Below are 6,000 nucleotides of genomic sequence, written 5' to 3'. Positions count from 1 at the left end.
TCCTTTTGGCGTCCGGGGGCAGCTGTTTTTATACTCTCGCAGTTGAGGGCAAGAAGGAACCCCTCAAAAGACGAGCACGTGAATGTACAATGGGCTAATGGTGACGCACACTGTCGTAGCGCTGCCGTAGCACCATGTCGAGCACGATCTCGTAGCACCCTGTCGTAGCGCTGCCGTAGCACCATGTCGAGCACGATCTCGTAGCACCCTGTCGTAGCACTGCCGGTCGGGCACAATGACTGTAATGAGAGGATGATCCCTGCTTTCGCATCGCCTGGTTCGGGCACAATGACTGGAATGAGAGGGTGATCCTTTGCGGTCGCATCGCCGCAGTCGCGCCTGGAAACACCTGCCGATGAGCGTTGCGGCGACGACGATCGGGCCAAAATGTCTGCCGCCCCGCCGCAGTCGCGCCGGCAAAACCACGTGTCGCAGGCGAAACGCAACAGACCACCCCGCCGGGGGAAGGAGATCCCGATGGACAGGGGACTGCATCCGCTGTCCGGAGGGATGTCGCTCGATGATGCTCATAACCGAAGTCGGGCGTCCCTCGACGTTTCTTGAGCGCAGCGCACAGAGAAGGCCTCGTTCTCTCGTTCAGGTTCGCACGGGACACTGCAAAGTGACTTCGGGAGAGTTCACATTTTTGTTCTCGTTCCCGGCAAGCGTTAGAACTACGCTGAAACTCAACCGCTCAGTCAGCAAGCACGGCACAACCCTCACTAAGCCCTGCCAGGCTCTTTCCCCTTTTTATACCACTGCCTAGTTCCTTACAGTAGTCTAGCATCACTCAGAACGCGTCCACAAATTGAAAAATTGCACTAGAAAGCATATCATCACTTTGAAACACTAAACAAAAGCAATATGTTAAAAAAAAATCCTGCCTCAGGAAGAAAAACATCAGTAACAAACAATTTTGAGGCTGATTCCTACGTTAGGGGCTTCGACTTAAGCCATCGGCGTTACCATTGAGACTCCCCTTTTTGTAACGCACCTCAAAGGAATATTGTTGTAAAGCGAGGCTCCAGCGCAGGAGGCGGCCATTTTTGGGAGAGATGGTCTGCAGCCATTGGAGAGGGCAGTGATCCGTCTCAATGATAAACCTCGAGCCGGCTAGATAGCATGACAATTTCTGAACGGCCCACACGAGACACGCACACTCTTTCTCGGTGGCGCTATACGCCTGCTCACGACTGGTCAGCTTACGACTAGCATACAGGACGGGGTGTTCTACTTCTCCATTTTCCCGTTGGCACAGTACAACGCCCATGCCTCGCTCACTAGCATCGCACTGAACTACGAACCCTTTTGTGTAGTCTGGCGATCGTAGCACAGGCTGGCTTGTTATGGCACTCTTTAGGGCGCTAAAAGCTCTTTCCTTTGTCTCGTCCCAGACGACTGTTTGAGGCTCTGTTTTTCTTAGAGCATCCGTCAGGGGAGCCGCGATATCAGAGTACCTAGGGATGTACCTCTGATAGTAGCCGGCGACACCCAAGAACGACCGAATATCGGTCTTGGTGCGCGGTTGCGGAAAGTCTCGCACAGCGGCCACTTTTATTTCAGAGGGGCGGCGACGACCCTGACCAATCACGTGACCGAGGTAGACAACCTCGGCCTGTGCTAACTGGCACTTAGGAGCCTTGACTGTCAAGCCCGCTTCGCGCAGGCGGGTTAGCACTGCCCGCAAGTGTGCCATATGCTCAGACCAGGATGCGGAGAATATCGCTACGTCGTCTAGATACGGTAAAGCGAATTCTTGCTGTCCCCGCAACACTTTATCCATGAGACTTGAAAAACAGTATGGCGCGTTCTTCAAACCAAAACTCAACACTTTAGGACGGAATGTTCCCATTGGTGAAATGAACGCCACATACCTACTAGCCTCTTCTGTAAGTGGAACCTGCCAATAACCCCTGACAAGATCTAGGGTGGAAATAAACTGAGCGCTACTAACTTTCTCAAGGCGCTCCTCGATGTTAGGGATCGGATAAATTTGATCCTTAGTGATGGAATTAAGCCTGCGGTAGTCGACGCAAGGACGAGGTTCCTTGCCCGGTACCTCAACTAAAATCAAAGGGGAGGTATAATCACTCTCACCTGCCTCAATAACACCGAGCTGTAGCATTTTCTTTACCTCAGCCTCCATAATATCGCTCTGGCGGGGTGACACCCGATACGCCTTGGATCGTACTGGCTCTGTGGAGGTAAGTTCTATATCATGAGTAAGTACAGAAGTCCTACCAGGCCTCTCAGAGAACAGACCTTGAAACTCTTGTAATAGCTGGTGTAGTTCGGTTTTCTGCTCGGGCGACAGCGGTGCTTTACTGATAAGGTCACTAATGACTTGACCGGTGTCTTCCCTGTTCGTCACTGAGCCTAGTCCCGGAAGCTCGACCGGAAGCTCTTCAGGAACGTTTACCATCATGCACACCACTGCTTCCCTTTGTCTATAAGATTTGAGCAGATTACAGTGGTAAACTTGCTGTGCTTTCCGCTTTCCTGGCAGACTTACCACGTAGTTAACGTCCGACAGTTTCTGAACAATTCGTGCTGGGCCCTCCCACTGCACGTCTAGTTTGTTGTTTAGCGATGCGCGCAATATCATGACCTCATCGCCAACCTCAAAACGACGGGCCCTGGCTGTCCGATCATAATAAACCTTGGCCCTCTGCTGGGCCTTTGTCATTGCTTCACCTGACAACTCCTGTGCCCTTCTTAAGCGTTCGAGGAGCTTAAGCACGTACTCCACCACGACTGGGTCGTCGCCCCTACCTTCCCATGATTCTCGAAGCATGCGAAGCGGAGACCGAAGCGAGCGACCGTACACCAGTTCAGCTGGCGAAAACCCCGTAGCTGCATGCGGCGCGGTCCGTAAAGCAAACATCACCCCAGGCAGACACAGCTCCCAGTCAGTTCGATGTTCAAAACACAATGCTCTCAACACGCGCTTCATGACGGAGTGGAGCTTCTCAACGGAATTCGACTGTGGGTGGTACACTGAGCTGTGTAACAGCTTTACCCCACACCTTTCGAGAAAAGTTGTCGTCAAAGCGCTAGTAAACACTGTGCCCTGATCTGATTGGATTTCCGCAGGGAAACCAACTCGCGCAAATATGGACAGTAGTGCATTAACTATCTCAACTGAGCTGAGTTCTTTAAGCGGCACTGCTTCAGGGAACTTTGTCGCTGGGCAGATCACAGTCAAAATGTGTCTGTACCCCGTGGCTGTTACCGGCAGAGGTCCCACTGTATCAATAACGAGCCGTCTAAAAGGCTCCGTAATGATAGGTACCAATTTCAACGGCGCCCTCGATTTGTCCCCTGGTTTGCCCACCCGCTGACAAGTGTCACATGTCCTCACGAAATGGTCTGCGTCCCGAAAACACCCTGGCCAATAGTACTCTTGCAAGAGACGGTCCTTAGTTTTCTTAACTCCAAGGTGTCCGGACCACGAACCCCCATGCGACAAGCGCAACAGATCCTGACGATAGCATTGAGGCACGATCAGCTGATCGAACTCCACTCCACGGCGGTCTAGATACTTCCGGTACAGGACTCCACCTCTTTCCACAAAACGCGCAGTTTTCCTGGCGATACCTTCTTTGACATTGCAGCGCACGTTTTCCAGGCTGCCATCCTTCTTTTGCTCGGCTATCAAAGCCGACCGGCTGACTTTTAGCAACCTATCAAGTCCGTCTGACGTAGGCGCGATGAGTAAATCAGTAGATAGCTCTTCTAACTTTCCCGCATCGGGATTTTCCTCTCCAGTATCTGGTGCCTTTAACGTTACAGACTCAATTTTATTCAGTTCGGGCGTGCTCTGAATATCGGCTTGCTGCGCCTCTGACCCTTTCTCATTGTTTGATAACGTCGGCCCCGCAACTACCGCCTTTGCAGCGAGCTCCCGAACCTTCGATCTGGTTAAGGCCTGAACACTAGCTTCACCAAACAAAAGCCCCTTCTCGCGCAGGAGGTGATCGGACCTGTTTGAAAATAGGTACGGGTACTGGGGTGGCAGCATAGATGACACTGCCGCCTCTGTCTCAAGCGCTCCGAAAGGTCCTTCAATAAGCACCTTTGCTACTGGCAGACACACGCTATGAGCTTCCACGGCTTGCTTGATCCACGCGCACTCGCCCGTGAACATATGGGGTTCTACATAAGACGGGTGAACTACATCCATCGTAGCTGCGGAATCGCGAAGCACTCGGCACTCTTTCCCGTTCACGAGGAGGTCTCGCATGTAAGGCTCGAGAAGCTTCATGTTCTCGTCAGTGCTGCCTATTGAAAAAAACACAACTTTTGGTGTTGTTTCCGGACACTGCGCCGAAAAGTGACTCGGCTTCTGGCACGTATAACAAACGCGCGCTTGCCTCATCTCGAACCGCTTTCTGCGTTCGGCTTCGGCTGCCGCCGTCTCCTTAGGTTCGGTCGCACTGCTTCCACTCGCATCCGCACTACGCGTGTTCCCCTTTGCTCTCATGGGTGTGAACTTCGGCCTCTCAAACTTCGAGCCAAATTCACCCTTTTGACCTTCCTTAGCTCCGCGAGCCCGACGCGTCACAAACTCCTCGGCTAGCTCAGCGGCTTTAGCCACCGTACAAACGTCTGGCCTATCCAAGACCCAGTATCGCACGTTCTCCGGTAACCGACTATAAAACTGTTCTAGCCCGAAGCACTGCAGAACTTTATCGTGGTCACCAAACGCTTTCTCTTCTTTGAGCCACTCCTGCATGTTCGACATAAGCCTATACGCAAACTCTGTATATGACTCACTTTTGCCTTTCTCATTTTCCCGAAACTTCCGACGGAACGCCTCCGCAGACAGCCGGTACTTTTTTAGCAGACTCGATTTTACTTTGTCGAAATCCTCTGCTTCCTCTCTATCCAAGCGAGCGACTACGTCGGCCGCCTCGCCGGGTAACAAAGTGAGCAAGCGCTGTGGCCACGTTTCCCGAGAGAACCCCTGCTTCTCGCACGTTCGCTCAAAGTTAACCAGGAACAAACCAATGTCCTCTCCAAGCTTAAACGGCCGCATCAGGTCAGTCATTTTGAACAATACGCGTTCTCCTGCACCGTGTGCCTCACTTCCATTACGAGCGCGTTCCATCTCTACCTCAAGACGCTTCATTTCCAAAGCGTGTTGACGGTCACGCTCTTGTTGCTCTCGCTCTTTCTGTTCTTTACGTTCACGCTCTTCTTTTTCTTTTTGTTCTTTACGTTCACGCTCTTCTCTTTTTGCAGTCTCCCTTTCCTCAATGGTCTCAAGGCATTCCGACAGCTCGTCATCCTCAGCCTCTAACTCAAGAATAGCCTTTAGCAGTTCTGGTTTTCTGAGTTTGTCCGAGACATCCAGACCCAACTCTCTTGCAAGCTCCAACAATTTCGGTTTGCGCAACGACTTCAAATCCATGGCTGCTCTGAATGCTGCTTTCTCTACTGCTTACTATTGTCTTGCCGCAAACTAACCCGGCAGCAACGACAACCACAATTACCAGCTCTGTTTCTGACACTAACAAAAAGCCTGGCAAAGCTCAGAAGAAGAAAGTCCCGCACTCACCAAACCTCGCAGGCAGGAATTCCGCGCAGTCGTTCCGCTGCAGGCAACCAGTCGTCACACAGGGCTCGTTGCACTGCTCCCGGATCGTCGTTGAGCTGCTCAGCATACAGTCAACTGCATCTCTTCGCTGCTGGCCTCCGTTGTCGCGATCTCACCGCTGGCAGACAGTTGTTTGAAGTCGGAGGCGATCTCACCGCTGCCAACCAGATGTTTGGATCGCACCGCTGGTACGATCTGTTGGGAACTCGGCGCTGACGCCCGTGGTTGTACCTGGGTCGCAAGCCCCAAGGGTAGCGTTGGCCTGGCGGCCTGGGGTACAACTGGAAGCATCCGAAGGTCCCGGCAAAGCATGAGTCGACTGGTAACAACGAAACAACTTGTTTATTTTAACATCGCAAAGAGTTGGCGGTCAGGTTTGACCGAAGTAGAGAGACGGGAGA

Source organism: Dermacentor variabilis, chromosome 3 (genome assembly GCF_050947875.1).
Source record: "Dermacentor variabilis isolate Ectoservices chromosome 3, ASM5094787v1, whole genome shotgun sequence".
In the NCBI taxonomy this organism is placed as follows: domain Eukaryota; kingdom Metazoa; phylum Arthropoda; class Arachnida; order Ixodida; family Ixodidae; genus Dermacentor; species Dermacentor variabilis.
Note: the sequence above shows the minus strand (reverse complement) of the source record.